Source organism: Ictidomys tridecemlineatus, chromosome 8 (assembly GCF_052094955.1).
Source record: "Ictidomys tridecemlineatus isolate mIctTri1 chromosome 8, mIctTri1.hap1, whole genome shotgun sequence".
Classification (NCBI taxonomy): domain Eukaryota; kingdom Metazoa; phylum Chordata; class Mammalia; order Rodentia; family Sciuridae; genus Ictidomys; species Ictidomys tridecemlineatus.
The window spans coordinates 124,043,960-124,067,798 of record NC_135484.1 but is presented as its reverse complement, the minus strand read 5'-3'; the positions used below and the strand labels follow the sequence as shown (position 1 = coordinate 124,067,798).

Sequence of the window (23,839 nt, the reverse complement as noted above, 5' to 3'; positions counted from 1 at the left end):
TGGAGGGGAACAATGACCCATTCCATGATTCCTCCATTAGCCACCTCTCCTATGGACTCTGACCAGGTTCTGTTTTTGTTTTGCTCAGGTAATGTCAGAGTCTAGGGCTCTGATGTGTCTCTCACTACTTAAAAAGGTGAGACTCTGAAGAGGGAGAGGGGTATGTGGAGACTCCAAAGTTACAAGGCTCTCTGGATTTAGAAATTTTGAGAGTTTAATGGGTTGTTCAGAGTGTCTCCATTACAATGACTGATCTGGATTAGTTCATAATACCTTCTTTTACAGTGTGAGACAGCTGACTTCTATGGGATGAGCAATACAGGTTTTGTTCTGTTTTCTTCCAGCTTCAAGGGTGCTGACTTCTCTTTGTGCAGCTGGCATCTACCTGTGTCTGATGTCTCTGTTCCTATCACCGTAATGTGAGGAAATGAAGAGAGGAGCACATTCCAGATCACAGAGACCCCTCCCCACAATGTCCTGTATTTTTCCTCCATCAACTTCCTCCACAGCAGATGTGAGACTGGGACCTTCTCCATTCCTGATTTAGCTTTATGTTGTCCTGAGCTTTGCCTTCTTCCTTCCCTACTGAAAAACAGAATCTGAATATTGAATTGTATTTCAAATTTGTGACATGAGATATGGTCAATGAGTTAATTAAATAAATGGAAGATTCTTAAAGTTTCAAAGACAAAATAAAACCTGAGCCAGGGTTAGTGGCACATGTCTGTAATCCCAGCAGCTCAGGAGGCTGAGGCAGGAGGATCACAAGTTCAAAGCCAGTCTCAGGAATTTAGTAAGGCCCTAAGCAACTTATCAAGACCCTGTCTATACATAAAATAGAAAAAAAAAACTGGGGATATGGCTCAGTGGTTAAGTACCACTGGGTTCAATTCCCAGTACCTAAATAAATAAATTAAATTAAACCTGAAGTCTTCAAGAATACATGTTTTTGCTGAGTTGATTCTGGCAGATGGAGACAGGGGAAGGGTGAAAGGAGCTGAGGGTGGACAAGGTGGCACCAAGTCTCAGATCAGTTCATCCTGGGCTTTGATGTGGTCAGTTCTCAGCTCAACATCTCTCTGCTTCTTAGTCTTTGTTCATTTAGTTGAACCTCATCCAACTAGTACCTGTGATGACAGGGACACAAGCATCACCAGGGCTTGTCCTGTCTCCAGGGCCATGGGTGGGCAGGCATCATATGAGTGGGTTAGCATAGGCTGAGACCCAAGCTTGACATTCTACTCCCTTATTTGTATTTCTCAGTCACTATAGAGAATTATCCCTGTTTTTGTTAGTAATTTCTTCTCTGGGTATCTCTTGTCTTTCACAGCAGCAGGAGACCTTTTTCCTGTCATTGTCCCACAAAACTCAGGGTGGTTCCTGGATTGTATTTTCTATAATTTCCATAACACTTTTAAAGGAATCAGATTATGGAAATAGCAGAGAGGAAGAATTTCATGATTTCTCATCTTAGATAAATTCCTCTTAGTGTTCCATTTTCTCAGTACTTTCACTACCCTGAGCTCTACTAATGCTGGCACTTACTTCTTTTGGATTCCTAGATTGATCAAACAGAGATAAATAGGTGTTTAATTGAAAAATATGACCCAAGGATTGTCTTTCCTGAGGATCAGTATGTACTTAGCTGCTGTGGCATGCAGGAGAACTGGTGTGGAGGGAGGGAAGGCAGTACTGGTGAGAAATGGCTCTGACCTCAGTGTGAGAAGTCTTGTGCAGCATTTGGTTTGAGATTACATTGATAATGACAGTACTCATTTGTTGAGTACTGAAGAGTTGACAGAATTGATCAGGGAACTGAAACAATCCCAAAGTGCCAACGTTGTGGAGCCTGTGTTCTATTATAAAGAGGAAGAAGATACACTCTAAACACAGTGTCAGTGCTCATGTTAGGTGGTAAGTGTTGCATGGAAGATGTCAGAGTAGGTGTTTGGGGACAGGAAAATGGCTGTTTTACTAAGGTGCTCAGCATGGAACTTGTTACAAAGTTGCCTTTGAGGATAGGTTTGAAGGACATGAAGGAATTCATTTGGAGGAATACCTTTCTAGGTAGGAGGAAGCTCTAGTGCAAACACACAGGACCCTGTGTGTGTGCTCTAGGAAAAACAAGGGTTTTGGGATGTCCTGAGCAGAGTCACTGAGAGGAGCTCAGAAGCATGGCCAATCACACAAGATCTGCGGGTTGATGGAAGGAATCTTACTTTGAGTGAGGCAGTTTTGAGCAAAAACAGACAAGGTGAAACAAATGATTTCTCTGACTACTGAGCTGAGAACAAAGGATTAGCAAGGGAGCAGGTAACTAGTAGTCCTATGCTAGAGGTGTGGGTCACATTACTTGGAGTATGGGCAGGGAAAGTAGTGGAAGTGGTTGGCTGCTATGCACATTTTGAAGATGGACTTTACAGCATTTGCTAATGAACTTAATGTGGGTATGAGAAAGAACAAGTAAGAAGAGCACTGAAAACTTAAGACACTGTATTCAGAAAGATAAGAGTTATACCAATAGAGAAGAGAAGACTGAAAAGCCCATGCAAGGAGAGGACTTTGCAAGCACTTAATGGATATGTTAAGATGAGATATTCAAACTGCTGTACCAACAACTGAGGATCCAATTGTTTTCAGCAACTCAATGAACCTGATGTATATATACATCTTTCGATTGATGGATGTCAGTCTGGGACAAGGTGTGGTAGAGGTGTCCTTGTTCACTCTCACTTTCTGTATGTCTGTATGTGTCTTGTTGTGGGTTGGTAACAAACATTTCACAGTCCAGTGCTGGTGCACATAGTACACTTTTTAGGAACATTGTTCTAGACAGCAGAGTTTTCCAGCATCTGCCCTGGTGTCAGTTCAACAGCAGGAAGGAATCAGTAGTTCATGGTGATTCTGTTTTCAGTAACATGGTTTTAAGGCTGTCCTTCCACTAAAATCAACTAAAAAGAAGACATAAAATGGAAGAAGCATCTAAATGTAGAGAAGTATAAGAAAGATAGCAATCCTTCAGCCAAAAGTATGAATTTGGACAGGAATTCAAGGAGAAAAATTGCTCTTATTCTTGAGGCATTTGCCAAATCTGGAAAAATTTTAGATTTTTCTTAAGACTCACAAGTCATCTCCTGTGTTAGTTCACTGTGAGTATAAACAAATACCTGAAATAATTCACTAATAAAGAGAAAAGATTTATTATGGTTCACAGTTTTGGAAAATGAAGTCCATGACTGGCCCCGCCACTTTACACCTATAGTGAGGCAGCACATCATGTTGGGAGAAGTGGACAGAGCAAAACCACTGATCTCCTCACCAGGCAGCAAAGGAAAAAGAAGGTGGAGGGTGTCCAACAGCGTCCTTCAAGGGCACAGTCCTCAATGTCCTAATCACCCCCCACTAGGCCCCACCTCTCAAGGATTTCACCATCTTCCTTTAGCACCGTCCAGGGACCAGGCCTCTGACACGGAGACATTGGGAACACTCAACAGTCAATCAGAACAAGCAAGTAAGTAATAATCCTCAGACTCAGTTTGATGAGGGAGTATAATAGGAGACATTCTGGCTTTCTGTTAAATCTAGGAAATAAAACATTTATATTCTCTGAGTAAGAAATAAAAATATTTTTCTTTTCCCTACCCAAGAATTCTTAGAAAATTTACATTAATTCATAAAAAAAGAAGAAACACATCCATTTTTGAGAATTTGTAATCAGTACTCTGCACTCCTACAGGGTTGTTGCCCTGATTACCATTTTGGGCCAAAAATTTTGAACCTGATTTTGCTTTATAAATGTCCTGGATTGGCTCTGACTCAATTTTAAAGGAGGGAATAAATATTTCTATAGGAGTCCATATTTAACCAATGTGCCAATACAAAAAGAAATGAGAAGCTAGGAGCACAAATGTGTAAGTACACGTGGAAAATGACAATGGGATTAAAAATTATTTTTAAAAAAAGACAATAGAAGGAGACTCATAAATGTCCATAAGTAAATTAAGAAACACAAAATAACATACCATAACAAGGATTATGTATAAAGAAAATTATGACAACCTTCAAACTGCCTGTAGAAGTAGAAAACTAATTGTGACCCAGCTGTTTTTTAAAGACACCATGTTTAGTTATTAGAAAGTAAAATCATAAAGGTTGTTTTAAAAATTCACCTCATTGACCTTTGCTTTGAACTAAAAATGGAGTTAGAAACACTAGGAATTCATAAAAAGATAAATATTCAGACATTGGACAAGTCTAACAGATTGTAACCTATGATAGCAAAGTAATGATAGAGGGTAGGCCTATAGTTGTCATCTTCCTTCAGAGAGTTCCCAAGACAGAGTGCAGGCAGGAGGAGCCCTTCACAGCCCAGAAGACCCAGGGAGTTGAGGGGACAGACATATGTATTTGGAGAGGCCACAACAGCAGAACATGCAAGATGACAAGAGAAGGTAACTGAACAAAACAGAACTGGAGGTCTAGAGGGCACATCTTGTGTCCTCAGTTCATCAGTACACACATGTAGGAACACCATCCAAGGACAGGGAAAAGAAGTCCAAAAGCACCAGAGGGAACAATGGTAGGTAGAAATATACAGGGCCAGAAAAAGTGTCTTTTTCCATCTCCATGCTGGAAAGCCTCATTTTTTGCTAGACATGGGACAGAGTATTCAAAGGGCATGTGACCCTATCAGTCAATAAAGTGAGGAAGGAAGAAAACACAACACCATAAACAATGATGGAGCTGGAAACCAATAAACCTGGGGCCCCATAATTGTAATAAAAGAAAACTTTCTCCTCTTTCTCCTTAAAATCCTTCTCCTTTTCTCTCTCTCTCCATTAACACACACACACACACACACACACACACACACACACACACACGCCAGATTGTTACCAGGATGCACAACATTCTGCCCAGGAAGGAAAAGTTTAGGTCATAGGCTTCTTGTTCCAGAAATATTCAGAGTCAAGTTGATGTTGGGCAACTGTAATACTGCCTGGGAGGAAAGAAGCCAGGCCATAATGCTCTCTGCTCCAGAACATTTTTAAAACAAAATGATAAGAAAATGGGTTTTATCCAAAGCTAACTTCAAAGAAAGATGAAAGAAACTTAATTGTTTAAAAAGTTTCATCTCCAATATTCTGGTTTCTCTTCAGATCGTACAAATCTTTCGCCTTTTACTAAAAAGTTTCATCTCCAAACTCTCTTAAATTTGTAGAATTTGTACAGAAAAAGTAGGAAAGTGACAGACGCAGAAAATGTACCTATGCAGATTTAGGGATCCTGCATTTAGACAGCCCTGAGAGGGCACCTCTGCTCCCATCTCATGTGGAAACTGCCAGGGTAAGTGATCTGGCCTTCAGCTTCCTTCTCTCAGCAGAAGAAATGTATTCCTGATTCAATGAGGGAGTGGCCCATAATCAGTCTGATTCTAAATTGTAAGGTGTTTTAGTAATCTTTGAGTCACTGTGACCAAAATAAGTGACAAGGACTACATCAAGAAGGAAATGTTTATTTGTGGTTTTGGGTTTCAGAAATCTCAGTCCATAGATCTCCAACACCATTGCTCTGGTCCTGAGTGAGACAGAACATTAGGGCATAAAGGTGTGGAGGAGAAAAGCAGCTCAGGACATGGCAATCAGGAAGGAGAGAGAGCTCCACCTACAGGAGACAAAATATACACCCCAAAGGCACACACTCCAGTGACCTCCTCCTTTGCCCACACCCTACTTAAGTACTATTACCACCCAATTAATCCCTCTCAGTGAATCAACCCACTTCCTAGGTTACAACTCGCTTAATAGTATCATTTCATCTAAGAATGTTCTTGCATTGTCTCACACAAGACATTTTGGGGACATGTCATATCTAAACCATGACAGTAGGAAAATAGGTTTTATACAAAGGCAGCTTTGATGGGATATCACACTACTGAACCCATCAGGGTGGTTCCAAGTGAATTTGTGGAAAAATAAAGATACAGACATAGAAAGTACCTTTTGGGGAGGTCAGTAACTGGTCCTCCACTTCCACAAGGGGGAAAATGGCAGGCAAGAAAAAGAGAAAGAGCAGGCCTCAAACACGTATTTTGTTGAGGGAGGTTGTTCCATGGAATATTCTATCCCCAAAACAGCAAGGGGCAGGATTACAAAGGAACAGATAGGTGTAATTCAACCCTAGTGGGTATGCCTACACCTGAAGCCACACATTGCTATCTCAGCTGGGACAATGCCCAAGTCACTATGAAATGTAGTAATGAGTCAGAGGCCCCTGTGTAAGGACTTAAAAGTGTGTGGTCTTTCAGGGCAGCTTCCCACAAGGGAGATGGAAGACATTTAATTGTTTCAAAAGTCCCATGTCAGAAAAACTCTGGGTCAAGGAAAACTTTTTAAAAGCAGGGACAAGTGCATAAAGATGAAAGAAATTTTACAGGTAGGAGTCACTGTGGCCCAAAGAAATTTAACAGATTTTGCCTATTTCGAGTCCCTGGAGCCTTCTCCTCATACCAAAAAGAGTCAGAACTTGGGCTGGGATGTGGCTCAAGTGGTAGCGCACTCGCCTGGCATGCGTGCGGCCCAGGTTCGATCCTCAGCACCACATACAAACAAAGATGTTGTGTCGGCCGAAAACTAAAAAATAAATATTAAAATTCTCTCTCTCTCTCACTCTGTCTTTAAAAAAAAAAAAAGAGTCAGAACTTCCTGGGACCAGCATCTTTGCCTCACCATTGTATATTAGGATTGTCAGGGTGCAGATAGCTCTTCTCTTTAGTTCACAGGGTGAGCTTTCATGACCTCAGTTTATTCAAGGAGACTATATCTATATAGACTATATCTATATATCTATACCTGGACCTGATTCAAATGATGAGACTCTGAAAATGACACTGATCATGTGATGAAATGAGTCTTTTGGAAGTCTTGAATGGAAAGAATTTTATTGTGCATGTAGAAGGAATATGAATAATTTGTGGTCTACTATGGTAGTTTTCAAAAATTACAAATTCCTTGTACTCAAGAATAGAAACCAAGTTCCTCTCCCCATAAAATGGTTGGACTTCTTAAATTCACCTCTAGTGATAAGACAAAGCAGAATTGATGTTGTGCAGCCACACACAAAAAGAAACTGGGGTATCCTGCTTGCTCTACTCTCTCTTGTATCATTCATTCCAGGCTAAGTCATCTTCAACAGGACAGTCACCTAAAGGGAGTTCTCCATGGCCAGGAACCTAGGGCTCTGGCCAAGATTTTAAGGAATGAGCTGTGAATGAGGTCCTTCCCTGCCAATCAGCCTTCGAGTTCTGGCCTTGAACATTGCCTAGAGGAAAGGGAAGGATAATAAAACCTGGTAATTTTAGTGGCTCCATCTTGGATTGATCGTTAAAAACCAGTATATAATAAATACAGAGGAAACAACTATTTAAAAAAGACATTAAGAAATCAAATACAAAAATATCCAAAAAGAAAAAAAAGATAAAAAAATATGCAAAAAGAAACCTATATTTATCCACCCTGGTTTTATCACATCATAGGAAGTCAAGTTTGGTATTTTTAGTACAAAATCCAAATCCATATCACCACATAAAGCAAATCAAGGTGAAAAGCCATTGGTTCATTACAAGAGATGCAAGAATAGCATTTGTTTTCATTTACATTGTTTCATGGTAAAATCTCTAGGACTCTAGTGATTGAAAGGAACATTCTCAATAAGATTAGGGAGAGTAATACAATTCTATCACCAGCAACTGTCTCAGTCATGAAAGGCTCAACATTTTCTTTCTGGGACCCGCAACAAAGTAAAAATGTTGGATCTTCCCATGTTTGTATAAATTTATTCTGGATGACATGCCAGCACAATAGCCCAAAGACACAAAGGAGCCTCTGGTGTGCAGAAATGTTCAAATTTGCCAGGCAAATGCTGGAGGTTGCTTGATAAAGAGTCAGTCTTATTTCTTCCTGAGAAAAGTTCCTGGCTCTTGACTCTACACCAAGATTTTGTACTCTTGGTGATCAACTGCTTTTTTGCCAGAATAAAATGTAACCTGTGTTTTAAGTTACAAATGTCTTCACTGTCTCTTGCTAGTATAGTATAAGTAGAGGATTCCATGGGTCTTTTTTTATTTTGTAATTTCTCAGTCTCTTACATTGGAAACTTGTGCTAGGAGGGGTGGTGCATGCCTGTAATCCCAGGGTCACTGGGTGCTTAGGCAAGAATATTACATGTTCAAAGCCAGCAGACCCATTCTCAAAATAAAAAATAAAAAGGGCCAGGGATGTGGCCTATTTGATAAGTGCCCCTGGGTTCAGTCCTTGGTACCAAAAGAAAAGAAAATAAAGAAAAATATTTGCAATGTTTCTTTTAATCATGTTCTCCTAAAAATCTTCTTTGAAGTACTTTAAAGTTCATCGATTACCCAGCTCCAATTCTACTTCATCCATTTATAGTTTGTTTTTATTTTTTTAAATGGAAACTCATTTTGGTTGCTAATATCTGTTGTAGTTATTTATTGCTTGGAGTAACTTGTGACAAAATATTTTTCAACCCAATAAACAATATAATTTTGAAATATTTTCATTAATTAAAAAAATTAATATTCAGAAATATTCTCATTTGCAATAACATGAAAGAATCTGGAGGACATTGTGCTAAATGGATTAATCCAGGTACAGAAAGACTACATGATCTCACTGTATGTGGAATCTGATGTAGAAACAAGGTACTGGTCAGAGAGTACTATATTCAAGGTATACAAGATGAATAAGTACTGGAGATATAATGTATTAATCTTCAATATGGTGACTATAGCTAGTAATATTGCATTATAAACTTGAAATATGCTAATATACTTGAAATATGCTATTAGATACTTTATATCTATATAAAAATATAGATATTTTTCTATCCATACATACAGACACATGAAAAGAAAGATGGAAAGAAAATGGTAACTATGTGGGGTGATAGATATGTCAACTATTTTGATTTTGGTGATCATTTCACAATGCATGCACATAGCAAATTGAGTTTTATGTAGTACACATACATGCAAATATTTTGGTAGATGAAAACAACAATTATTTGGGGGAAGAGCAGGACTCTAGGAGCAAGTAAGCTAGCTAGTTTTGATTACAATTTTCTCATTGGGTTGCAAGCAAGACTCTGGCTCAAGTGCCAGCAATGTGCAGCTTGGCCAGGGTGAGAATGAGAATCTGTGCTCAAGCTCATGCCCTTGCAGTTAGCCAGAGTCTTCAGTGGCCCAATGTGTTGGTCTCTCCACTAAACTAAAGACACAGTATCTGGCAAGCCAGAGCAGTGCTCTCTCCTGCATGGGGACCACTCAGAGTGAAGGTGAGAGAAGGGTTTCTACTCCACCTGAATTGGGGAACTTGAGGACCAATTTTGTTTTCTGAAGGTTAGAAATCTTTTGGTCAAAGTGTGACCAGAAGCATCAACTTCCTCTAGGATATGGTATAAATGAATGAAAGAATGAATGAATGAATACAGAATGGCCCACTGTCCCATGACAGAATCTGTATATGCACTTGAACAAACTGCCCAATTTGCTTCCATACTAAAGTTTCACAAGCACTGCTCTAGGATCATCTTTCTTTAAGTTTGATCCCAAAATACCTGGAGCTCTCCTCTTAAAGAAAATCCTCCATCTCTGTCACAGAGAGTCCCTGGGGTGGAGGCAGGAATCTGCATTTTTAGCAAGTGCCCTCAGTTCTTATGCACTCTCAGGTTTGAGAACCCTGCTGCAGATGGTGGGAACTCTGGGTAGGCAAGGGCTGCAGGGTGGAAATGGAATGTTGATGTTGAGGAACTGGAACACCACACCCCAGGTCGTGCTGGGAGTCAGTGGGGCAGCTCCAATGGACGGAGACAATGCCAGACCCCTGGCCCTGGCTGGAATCACAAGAATGCCATGACAGAAGATTGCCACCTCTGTCCCCTCACTGAATGCCAGTGAGTGATGGCAGCCACAAGTTTTCATAACTACAAACACATTGTTGGGCAGGTTCTCACAAAAAATCATAGGAAAGTTGTGAACATCTCAGGTACACAGGGTCATCTAGGGCCTGATTTCATACAGTTTAAATAATGGGACTGTTTGCCATTGGAAAGACTCCTGAAAAGAAAGTCTGCATTAGCAAATGTTAACTGCTATGTCCTAAAAATCAAGGTCACTATACCAACATGGAATTTTCATCCAGGCCCAGTGTTGTGAGAGCCCCAAATTTCTCCCTGGTGACTTTCATAGTTTAGATCTAATCTTGGCAGTAGGAAATCCTCTTTTTCTTCTCAGTATTCCTGAGTGACATCCAAGGTGTATCATCCCCAGTGCAAGAATAGACCTGTCTGTGACAGACCTGTTGCTTCTTGTCTCCTTTATGTTTGGCTTCATTTGAATTCTTCATTTTCTATGAGTAAATGCACAAGAAAGAGATGAGTCTCAGCCCCTTTCCTGGCATCTTCAGTTTGTCCTTCTCATGGTATAGTGGAAATTGTGTTACAGGAGGAGTCGGGACCCTGAAGTTTACAGTCACACACAAGTTTAGCCACTTACTAACCTTCCTGACATCTGCCCTCTTCCTTCCTTGCTCTCTTCAGCAGTATTAGAATTGACCCCTGGGCCACACTTAAACTAACCTAGTGCTCAGCCACTGAGCTTCATCCTCAGCCCATTTCTAAAATTGTTTTATTTTACACATGATCTTATTAAGTTGCCAAGGCTGGAATTGAACTTGTGATCCTCTTTCCTCAGCCTCCTGAGAAATGGGATGGCAGGTAAGTGCCATTGCACCAGGCTTTGGCTTTTGATACTTAATTTACTCTCACTATTAGATGTAAGATGAAGCTTACAGTTGTTGCCACCTGCTAGTCTTAACATTTTCTGACATTCATAGCTTTCTGTAGCTTCATCTTCCTGATTGCATGTTACTTTGTCAGGACTGAATAGAGAAAATATCTGTCAGGACAAGTCAGGCACATGCCCTCTATTTGTTACCCCAGTGACAAATGCTGCTGTCTTCTGCAGAGCAGGCCTCAGGGGGGCCAGAACAGCACCTTCCACATTCTTGATACTGGTAGCCCCTCTTTCTTAGTTCTCAGCCATCTCCTGATGTCCCAGGGTTGCTGTTTCCCAGTGATCCTTGCTGTGGCTTATTTTCTCATTCTGTTTTTCTTTTTTATCTTTTTGCACATATTCCTTGTTTGTTTGCTTGTTTGTTTTGGAATGGAAAGGGCATTTTTTTATATTATTTTTATTTATATATGACAATGGAATGCATTACAATTATTTCATATATTCATTACAAAGTATACAAAGTATACTCACACCAATTCATGTCTTCATACATGTACTTTGCAAATTAATAATGACCATCACATTCCACCATCATTAATAACCCCATGCCCCCTCCCTTCCCCTCCAACCCCTCTGCCCTATCTATAGTTCTACTCTTCCTCCCATGCTCCCACTCCCTATCCCACTATGAATCAGCCTCCTTATATCAAAGAAAGTATTAGGCATTTGGTTTTTGGGGATTGACTAACTTTGCTTGGCATTATCTTCTCTAACTTCATCCACTTACCTGCAAATTGGCACACATTCTTAATTGGAACCTCAATGATACTTTTGTTCATATATAATGATCGTTTTTTTTTTCCTGGAGGGAGATGAAGGCTGGTATCTCTTACTCTGCCATCTTACTGATGTCATTCATATTTCATCCTTAAATGATGGTGAACATAGAATGATTTTCTTATTTTCATTTGAAGATTGTTCATTATAATTATATCCAAGAACAAAGAGTCTTATATCCTGAAACAGGTGAACTACTTAGTTTTAATATTTGTTTATTGATTTTCTTAAATGTTTTTGTATGGTAAATCTTATCATCTGCAACTAGAGAGAGTATTATATGTCCTTTACAATACGTACAGGTTTTACTTGTGTGCAATGTTTTTTTCTGTGCTTACTAAGATGATTGTGTATTTTTTGGTTTTCATTTTAATAATATGATGTATTATCTTAATTTAACTGGGGAAGTTAAAACAAACTACCATTCCTGGAATAAATTCAGTTGGTTGTAATGTACAATTATTTTGCATTACCAATTTTGTTTAAGTAGGATTTGTTGAGGATTTTTGTTCTGAATCCTTCTTTAATGCAATGTCTTTGACTGTAATTTCAGAGTATTGCTGGTCTCATAGTATTTGTTAGATAGCATTCCCTCTTCTACTTTTTGGAAGAATTTGTGAAGAATTGGAATTAATTCTTTAATTCTCAGATTTAATAAGCCATTTATTTACTGATCTAACAAACAAGTATGTAATGTTTATTATATTCCTAGTATTGTTCTTACAAGCTCATGAATGTTTGGTACAACAAGCACTATCATCCCCATGTTACAGAAGGTGAATCAGAGACACAGATGGTTCAAAAACTTTCCCAAGTTCTCACAATCCTTAAATGATAGAGTCAAAATTCAAACCCAAGCAAATTCTAGAATTCCCATAATGAGCCAGTAGCCTGAGCTGCCATCAATAATTCTCCTTTACCTATTTGCTATAAATCGCCAGTAAAGTTATTTGGAGAAGAATTTTTATTTGTGGGTAATTTTGAAAAATACATTAGTACTAATTAAATGTCTTCACTTGTTCTAGATATATTCATAATGTCTATCTCTTCTTGAGTCAACATTATCAGTTTGTCGTCCACCTACCATTTGTCCAATTTACAGATATTATACAATGTTTTGCCTAGTACTGTTCACATTTTACTATAAATTGTTTCTATTATTTTAAAGTTACTACTATTACTTCTCTTTATTTTTTTATTCTAATTATTTTAGTCTTATTTTATTTATGTGTCCAATTAGCAATTTGTCAATTTGTTCATCTTTCCAAAGCATCATATTTGGTTTCACTGATTGCTTTGCTATTGTCTACTTCATTATTTTCTAATATTTCCTACTATTATGTCTACTATTTATTTACTATTTCCTTCTCTCTGGTTGTTGGGTTTTAGTTTCTCTTCTTTTTCCTGTGCTTTCAGGAGAAAGGTTTGGTTATTCATTTGAAATCCTTCTTCCTTTTTAATGCAGGCATTTACAGCTACCAATTTACTGCTACAGATTTCCCTATAAGTTCCCTTGATTAGTATTTCACAGGTTTGGTAAATTGTTCTTTCATTTTCATCAATTTGAGAGTGTTTCCTAACATTGTTTTAATTTTGTCAAGCCATTGATTACTCCTGAGTGTTTTAAAAAATTTCCATACATTTGTGACTTTTCCTGATTTTTTTTAGTATTTGGTTGTTTACTAATTTCATTCCATTCTGGTCAGAGATCATGTTTGTATTATTTCTATGCTTTCAAATGGATTAATGTTTATCTTACAGACTAGCATATGGTGCGTCCTGAAGAATCATCCACATGCACTTGAAAAATAATGTGTATTCAGCTGTTCTTGAGAAGAGTGTTTATAGATGTCCAATAGGTTTAAATGATGCATAGTGTTGGTCAAATCTGTTTTTATCTTTTGCTTAGTATTTTATCCATCACCAAATGTGAAATATTGATGAGGTCTCCAACTAGTATTTTTGCATTTGGCATTTCTCTTTTCATTTCCACCAGGTTTGTTTTCTTGTGAAATTGTGTGTTACCAACAGAGATCATGAGAAATGCATCATTTGGTCATTTCAGTGTTGTGAGACATCATAGAATGACTTATACAACTATTAAAGCCAAGATGCTGCTAGGTGATATAATTTTACAGGAACATTGTTGACCAAAACACTATTATGTGGTACTTAGCAATCAGGTGCACACATATTTTGAATTGCTCTGTCTTTCTGAAGGATTGACATTTTCATCATTTGCTATGATTTGGTTAAGTGTCCCCCACAAACATAGGTGTTAAAGGCTTGGTCACTAGCTCATGTACTATGGGGAGAAGGTGAAGCCTTTAAGTGGAGGAGCCTGGTGAGAGAAAGTCACCTCTGTCATATGTCTCATATCTCTCTGTTCCTCAATTCTGCACAAATCATGTGTCTGATGTATTCAGATAGGCTATGTTTAATAATAATCACAGAAAGAAGTAGAGAAAACAGAAGTATTGCACTGCAATTAGTTGCAGTCATGTTTCCTGAAGTCTGCTCCACCTATGACACTTTCTCAGACTTTCCTTTCTTGGATGACCTTGAGGTTTTCTTGGATGACCTTGAGGTTTTCGAGGAGTGCTTCTCAGATATATTGTAGAGTTATCTTTGATTTGAGTTTGGTTGCTTGGGCTGTGTATTTGGAGAGACCACAGAGATGAAATGCCACTCAACACCACATGTTCAGGGAGTGCACTGCCCTCTTGACTCATCCCTGATGCTGTGAACCTTCTTCATCTGACCAAGGTGGAGCTTCCAGATTTCTGCCTGTGAAGCTCCATTTGTATTTCCCTTTTTCCCATGTTGCAGACTTTGGAAGTCACTATGTGCAGCCCACACTTAAGAGATATTCTGTTATAAATGTCTGCATGCAGGTTTAGATTGGAGCATCATTATTCAAATTAGATGGGAAAGACCTAGGAGGATAATCACTGGGTTGTACTGCAAGTCTGTTTTTAGTTCTAGAAGAAAATGTCAAATATCTCCCATCATGGTTGTACCATTTTGCATCCCTATCAGCAATGAACAAGGGATTCTGTTGCTCTATGTCCTCATCAGCAAGTGGTATTACCAATTTTTAAAAATTTTAACCCCACTCATATGTATGTAATGGTATATAGTTGCTTCTATTTGCATTTCCCTAATGACTAATCACATCATACAACTTTTCATGCACTTATTTGTCATCCCTAGGTCCTCCTTGGAGAAGTGTCTGTTTAGACGTTTAGCCATTTTTCATCTTATTTTTGTTGGTGAGTAATTATACATGATGGTGAAATTTGTTTTTACATATATGCTCATGCACATGAAATAACGAGATAATTTGTTTTGCCCTTTTTTAAAATTTATGTTTATTTATTTGGTATCAGGGCTTAAACTTGGGGCACTTAACCACTGAGCGACATCCCCAGCCCTTTTTATTTATATCTGCCAATGTGCCCAGCTGTTCTGCCTGTTTTTAAATGAGGGTTTTCCATATTGATCAATTTTTAGTGGATGTTTTTAATATTCTAGATTCAAATCTCTTAGCAGATATGTCATTTGCAAATACTGTCTCCCAGTGTGTGGAATTTACCAACATAACAACAATAATAATAGACACATTTTAGAAAATAGAAATAAGAAATTACTAAATGGGTAGATGACCTGAAAGACAAGGCATGATACTGGGAAAGCAACATAAATAACTTACCTTTGCATATTCTTACCTTGAATTTTCTTGTGTGTGCATGAATCATATTTTAAAAACTAAACACCATTAATATCCCTTACAATTGTGACCCTCATGACACATCATATCCTGATCATGCTCTAAGACAGCATGTCATAGGCTATGTCATCTAGGTTCATGGAAGTACCCTCTAGGATGCTTGCACAATGATGGGATCATGTAACAACATATTTATTTTTCTTCTTATTGGTTCATTGAAATTATACATAATAGTGAGGTGCATTACACCACAATTGTACATGCACATAACTTGATTAATCTCATTCCCCACTCTCTCCCCTTTCCCTCTCCTCCTCCTTCCTCCTGATCCTCTTGCTCTACTGGTCTCCATTCTATTATTATTATTTTTTTAAGTGAGTGCGTTATGCTTACATATGGAAGCAGCCTTCATCGTGGAATGTCTGCACATGGACAGAGCATATTTCGGTAAATTTTGTTCCCAGTACTTCCCCATGTCTTTTCCTTCTCCTGTCCTCTCAGTCCCTCTATTCTACTCTATTGGTCTCCCCATCTATTTTCACGAGATTACTTTTTATTCTGTTTTATTTCCTCTCTGACTCGCTTCAGTTCCACATATGAAAGAAAACTTTCACTCCTTGACTTTCTGAATATGGTTTATTTCACTTGGCATGAGTTCTCCAGTTCTATCCATTTATTTAAAAAAATAACATTTATTTCATTCTTCTTCATGGCTGAGTAAAACTTCACTGTGTATAATATCACATTTTGTATCCATTCATCTGTTGACACACACTGAGGCTGATTCCATAACTTGGCTATTGTGAATTGTGCTCCTGCAAACATTGCATGTCTCCATAGAGTAAGCTGATTTTAGTTCTTTTGGAGTGGAAGAGCTAGGTCATAGTGTGGTGCCATTCTTAGTCTTTTAAGAAATCTCCATCCTGGTTTCCAATGTGTTGTATAAATTTGCAATCCCACTAACAATGATTTAAATGTATCTTCCCCCTCCACATCTTCTCCAGCATTTGTTATCTGTACTCTTCGTACTCTTGATGATTGTCATATTAGCAAGACTGAGATGAAATCTCAGTGTAATTCTGATTATATATATATGATATATAATATATATACACATACATATGTATATATGTGTGTAAATGAATATATACATATATATCAGAAAATATGTATGTGATTTTCACTCATATATCATGTGCTTTTCTACTGTCAAGTATTTTGAGTTCTTCATATATTCTATATATTAGTCTCCCATCAGAGAGTATCTGGCAAAAGATTTCTCCCATTCTGTAGGCTCTTCATAATCTTGACTATTGCTTTTGCTGTGTAGATGCATTTTGATTTCATGACACTTATTGATCCTTGGCTTTATTTCTTGAGCTTTAGACATATTTTAAGGAAATTGATTCCTAAGGCAACACGTTGAGGGTTGACCCTGTTTTCTTCCAGCAGTTGCAGTGTTTCTGGTCTAAAACCTAGGTCTTTGAACCAATTTCAGTTTTTGTTTTTTTGTTTGGGGCAGGATGAGAGATAACAACTTGTTTCATTCTTTTGCATATCTGATTTTCCTAGTACTATTTGTTTAAAAAGCTGTTTTCTCTAACTTGTGTTTTTTCTGTACCTTCTATTCTATTCCATTGGTCTTCGTGTATGTTTTATGCATACGTGTGCTATTTTATTACCATAGTTCTGTGGTGTAATTTGAGATTGAGTATTGGTGTGCCTCCAACATTGTCTTATTGCTGAGAATGAACACTGTCTTATTAATGATTTTAAACAAAATATTTTCAGGTTTTCCCCATTTAGTATGAATAAGAATAGAGAAAGCAATTCCATGTGAAGTTTAGGACTATTTTTCCTAGTTCTTTGAGCATGACACTGGTATTTTGATGAACACTATATTGAATCTATAGATTGTTTTGGTAATATAGTCATTTTGATAATATCTGTTTGACTATCCAAAATCATGAGAAGTCTCCCACTTCTAGTGCCTTCTCCAATTTCTTTCTTCAGTTTTATAATTTTCACTGTATACATCTCTCACCTCCTTGATTTAATGCATTTCTGGGTTTTTATTTTGGGGGCTATTGTGAATGAAATTGTTTTCCTAATTTCTTTATCAGAAGAATCATTATTGGTGTATAAGTAAACTATTAAATTTTGTATGTTGATCTTCTGTCTTGCTCCTTCACTAAATTTATCAGATCTAGAAGAGTGTTTTTTTTCACACCTTGGGGTCTCCTAAGTATAGATTAATGTCATCAGCAAATATAGAAAAAATCGACTCCTTTTATACTTTCATCTCTTTAATTTGCATCGTTTGTTTCATGGCTTTGGCTACTTTTCAAGTACTGTATTGGGTAGGAGTGAAGAGAATGAACATTGATGTCTTATCCATGATTTTAAATAAATTTTCAGGTTTTCCCCATTTAGTATGACATTGGCTTTGGGTTTGACATATATAGCATTTACAATGTTGACACAAGTTCCTTCAATTATGAGTTTCTTCGGTGTTTTGAACATGAATGGGAAGTGAATTTTAATTAGTTTTTTTCTGAATTTACTGATATGATTATATGATCTTTGACTTTAATTCTATTTATGGGATATATTGCATTTATTGATTTTGATACATGAACCAATCTTGCATCTCTGAATGGAACCCACTTGATCATGGTATACAATCTTCTTAATGTATTTTTAATATAGATTGCTAATATTTTATTAAAGATTTTTCCTTCTGCATTCATCAGGCCTATTGATATATAGTTTTGTTTCCTTGGTGTATCTTTATCTGTTTTGGTATCAGGGTGATACTGGCTTTATAGAAAAAGAACACATTTCTTAGAAAATATTTCTGTCACTAGTTACAGGTGACTGCAAGATATATTTGATATAGAAAAATTATAAGATTCTGACAAGTATAAATGACAATTTAAAAATAATCCACATCCCTAGAACAGAAAAAAATTTCTTTCATTTCCTTTCAGTCTGTTATCTTCGGCCACCTGCACCCTGAATACTTCAGATTTCCTTTCTCTCCTCTCTTTCCATCAGATGATGAAAAAAGGCTTCAGAGGCCCCTGGACTGCCCTCTTCAAATGCCATTTCCCAGGTCAGTTGACTCCCCAGTCCCCTGAGGGAGCTATTTTTCACTTTCTCCTCTCTTCTCACATTCTAGTACTAATTCCCCACTCCTCACTCCTAGAGAATGAAATTGTTTCTCTTTTTACATAGAAGAAAAGTAGGGCTCAGATAAAAGTAGGACTCTTAATACCATCAGAGCTCCCACACTTGAAAATGTCTCCTTCATTTTTCCACCAGTGACAATGGATGATTATGTTGCTGTCTGATCTTGTTTTGGAAATAAGATCTGCCCCTCATCCCCTGCATCATCACTCTCCATGCTCTGTGGTTCATTCTCATTAATCTTACTGTAGTATTTCTCATTAAAACCAACACAACTACACTCAGTAAATAAATAAATAAAATCCACCATTTTGTCCTATGTTTCCCTCCAATTACTGCCCCATTTCTCTAATACACCTTATAGAGTGACATCTGAGTCCTTTTGTCTTTAAAAAAAAAAAGAATTTTTATTTTTCTAGTGAAGCCATGGGCATCATTTGAAAGGTCAAATTTTTCTACAAGGCTTGATATAAAGATAAACGGCCCCAATCTTCCATGCAGCCCCATTTCCTGAAAATACTTTATTGATGGACTTATGCTCTTATAGTTCTTCTGTATTCCTTACTATTATTTTTCCAACTGTACTACTTCTTTACTGCTATTACTTTAATCATCCAAATCACCTATTATACTTATTAATTTCTAGGATCAGTTTTTAATTCTAAGAACTTCTTTTGTTCTCTTTTTAAATATAATTGTGCATAATCCCATTACTTGTTCACAAATACCATATCTTTTTATTATTGAGAGTAGTGGCAGCAAAATAAGCAAAGAAGTTGGGACCAGTTGTGATTTCTCCACTCAGAACAGCCATTCTCAAAGTGTGATATGTGGAAACCTTGAAGGTGCTCAGACAATTGCACAGAATCAATATGACCAAAAAAACATTTTTATAATGTCACAAAAACATAACATACACTAAAGTAAAGCTTGGCAACAAGGAAGCTATAGTACTAAACTACATTAGTATTTATTATTTTCTTGAGCACTTTTTAACTGCAGAGGGAAAATAAAGTCAGTTTATTTAAACATGGCCTGGATAAAGTATTAAAAATTATTAACTTTATTAAATCTCTATTCCAGAATCCACATTATAAAAACACTTATGTTATAGAATGGGAAGTACACACAAAGCACTTTTGCTACATTAAAAAGGAGGGTATTTGTGTTAATAAAAGCAATTTGATGAGTTGTCCCTGCTCCATTTGTTTTTTTGTAATACCACTCCTGCTTAAAAGAACATGGCAGAAAGGTGGGACAGGGTAGCCTACATCTGTAATCCCAGAGGATCAGGAGGCTGACACAGTAGAATTATAAATTAAAAGTAAGCTTCAGCAAAAGTGAGGTACTAAGCAATATAGTAAGACCCTGTCTCTAAATAAAATACAAAAGAGGAGGGCTTGGGTTGTGGTACAGTGGAAGAGTGCTTGCCTAGCATGTGTGAGGCACTGGGTATGGATTCTCAGCATTATATATAAATAAATAAAGGTCCATCAAAACTAATAAAATGTTTTTTAAAAATCTCCAAATGATGGTAAGCTGGGATTTGTTTTTTTAAAAAAAAGTACAAAAGAGGGCTAAAGATGTGGGTCAGTAATAGATTGCCCTTGAGTTCAATCCCCAGTACACTTCCCCACAACCCCCCCCCCAAAAAAAATGAATGACAGAGAACATATTCCTTAGACTTCAATATCTGATCAACATTCTAAAAAATGACCTGAGACTGTCCCTTCATGATAATCCACAAACAGCAGTATATTCAATGATAAAATGCATACTTTCAAAAGGAAATCAGAATCTGGGAAAACCTGAATCTACCACCATCAACTTGACAGATTCCCAAGTACTTACAACACTTTCTGGTGAACTGTGGTAATATCAACATATAACTTCTTAATTATTTGCACTTAAATGTGTTAACACTAGAAAGTATATAAAATTTTGTCAAAGAGTGCATGATTTAAAAAAAATATCAAGACATCCATTCAATGTGCCAGACAAAGACTTTACTGCAACAGAATATGAACTATCAATAATAATGTTTTAGGGTTCATATAGCAAAGAATCTTCAAGAAGTTAACACTTGTGTCAATTTAGTGTAGTTTCAAAGATGAATAGCACAGAGCTATTGAAATTGTTAAATTTCTAAAAATTTAAATTGTTAAAAATTTTTTCCTAGAGATTTTTGTAAGGCAGCATTTTTTTTTATTCAACCAAAGTCATAGCTTAAATGCAGAAAACATGACTATCTGGTGGTTTTCTAATGACAAGTAAGAAGGACTTTCAAAATTGTAAAAAAGCAAAAAAGTCTTCCAATTAAATCTTTTTAATTTATAAAACTGTTATTTCTCTTTGAAACTATTATTTCTTTTAACATGCAAATAGTTATCAATGCTCTGAGGAATAAAATATCTTTAAACAAATAAATTTAATATATGCCAAATGTAGATAGACATAATCCACATAAACAGATTACCTCTGGAGTGCACACTACTTTCTAAGGGCATATAAAGATCCTGAAACCAAAACGTTTAAGAACTGCTGATTTACCACCTGAGGAAGGAATCAAGGGGACAGTGTGACAAAGAGCTATTGGGCAAAGAGGAAGAGGGGTGGGGAGGGGGCATGGAGGCAGGAAAGATGGTGGAATGAGATTAACATCATTACCCTAGGTCCATGTATGACTGCACATATGGTGCACTGCTACATCATGTACTGTGGCAATACACAATGGAATCAGGGTCACTCTGAGTGGATTGGGCTGGCAAGGAAAAAAAACACACAAACATGGAAAATACTTTTTCAGTTTTCAGGCTCTGCAGCCTCAAGACTATTAAGACTGACAGAATGTCAAGCTCCCACACTGGAAGGCAAGGAGAGCAAGGGAGACAAGAGGCAGGCAAGAGAGAGAGAAAGCATGCCCCAAACCCTGGTATTTATTAGGGAAAAGCCACTGGATAGAAAGTCCCACCCAAATAAGGCAAGAAATTGAACTTCAGAGAGTGGAGTTTTGTTTGGTGATGTCTTGTGGTCAGCAGTTTGACTGACATCTTGGAAAGTCACACCCATCTCAGGTGTGTGTGATCACAGGAAGAAGGAGAGAAAAGGCACACATATCTGTCACACGACCAGCGGTGGCTTCATTTAGAAGATTTGATTCATGAGTAAAAGCTAGGGAGTTTTAAATTAAAGAGACAAGACTCTAATTACCTTTATTTTTTTTAATTTTTTTTTATTGGTTGTTCAGAACATTACAAAGCTCTTGACATATCATATTTCATACATTAGATTGAAGTGGGTTATGAACTCCCAATTTTACCCCAAATGCAGATTGCAGAGTCACGTCGGTTACACATCCACAATTTTACATAATGCCCTATTAGTAATTGTTGTATTCTGCTACCTTTCTTAATTACCTTTAATACTAGCTCCAGACGGCTTCTCCTAGCTCCCGCCTCCAGCCTCCTAATGCAGAAGGAAGTTTACTGAAGAGGCTAGTGAGAGAGAGAACATGCCAGGGAGTGGACTTTTATTGGGGTACAAAAATTCAAGGGAAAATCCCATCCAATGAAGGTTAAGGGGGGCAGCATCCCAAGGACAGGGGCCACAATTGGGTCTTCAGGGCAGTGGCCAGACAGGCCTCTGCACAGAAAATCCTTCGGACCTGGAGAATGGGGAAAGCTCTGACACAGCTGTGCCTAAGCGCCTCTCACCCAGCCAGGGAGGTAATTCAAATCACCTACAAAGATGGCCTCCCACACACATACATGGCACAGCCCAACCAGGCAGCAAGTCAGTCCAGTTCCCTCATATGCTCAAATGCGCATCTCTCTCTCTCTCTCTCTCTCTCTCTCTCTCTCTCTCTCTCTCTCTCTCTCTCTCTCTCTCTCTCTCTCTCACACACACACACACACACACACACACACACACACACACACCATGGATGGCTCACGAAAATGTACAACCAGAGAAATGAAAAGTTGTGCTGCAGTTGTGTACAATGAATTAAAATGCATTCTGTGGTCATATTAGCATCTCCATGGCCCCTGGCCCAGACCCTCCCCGGCTGGCGAGGTTTTTCCTGACCCTCCACTCCCGCCCGCTTAGAGCCCATTCCTCTCCTCCTGGTGTCTCAACATGGGAACTGGATTCGGCAACAGGAGGAGGTTCACGAGGATTTCAGTCGCTCCCCGCCCTCAGGCTCCCACTCCATGACCAATGTCCACACCTCCCTGTCCCGCCTGGCCCCGGGTAGTACAGCTTCATCTCCATGGGCTACGTGGACGACTCCCAGTTCCTGCGCTTCAACAGCGCAGCGACATCCGCGATGGAGCTGCGGGCGGCATGGATAGAACAGGAAGGGCCGAGTATTCGGACTTCGCACAGAGTGACCCAGTGGACTTCAACACCCTGAGTGGCTACTACAACCAGAGTGAAGGCGGTGGGAATCCCTGTAGGAGGGTGCAACACCTCACGACCCTCACGAAAGGTCCCTAGTCCAGCAGAGATTCCCCGGGCTGGCTTCACCCCAAGGCTGAGGGATCCGGGGAGATCCCCAGCCCAGAAAGTGCCTGTGAGGACTGTGACCAGGTTTCCTTCTCAGTTGAGGGGGAAAACCGCGGGGTGGGCGGGGCTGGAACATGGCTGACCTCGGGCGGGGACAGGCTCTCACACACTCCAGCTGATGTGTGGTTGCGAGGTGGGGACACATGGGAACCTGCTTAGTCTGTAGGAGCAGTTCACGGATGAAGGCGAGGATTATATCCCCCTGAATAGGACCTGCGCTCCTGGACCACTGCAGACTTGGTGGCTCAGATCACCCAGCGGAAGTGAGAGGTGGCTGGTTTCAGGGACCTCCTCAGGGCCTACCTGGAGGGCATCTGTGTGAGTGGCTCCCCAGATTCCTGGAGAATAGGAAGGAGACACTGCAGCACTTAGTATGAGTGGCTGCTGAACATCTGCAGCCTGTAGATCCCTCTACCTGCTTCCCAAGGAGGGGAGGAGAATGGCACCCACTGTAGAAAACCGCCCAGTTTCTCTTCAGAGGGGAGAGAGTCAGCCTGGATTCCCAGGAGCTGAACTAGAGAGAAACTGAAGAAACTGTCCTCTTTCACTGAGGACAAGTAAAGGATCCCGGTCTACCCCTGGCTGTTGGGAAAGACAATAAATAACTGACCACAGTTCTCTGGCAGCAATCTTGGCATCAAGGACAGACTGTCAGGGCCACTTCAACCTAGTGTGTTTAGACGTCTGACTCCAGCTTTTCCACATGT

The 23,839-nt window shown here is 38.7% G+C and overlaps 1 pseudogene; it reads left to right on the top strand.

The window, feature by feature from the left end:
- The first annotated feature begins 12 nt into the window (after positions 1-12).
- On the top strand, positions 13-23,509 carry LOC101975453 (patr class I histocompatibility antigen, A-126 alpha chain-like; annotated as a pseudogene).
- The last annotated feature ends 330 nt before the right edge of the window (positions 23,510-23,839 follow it).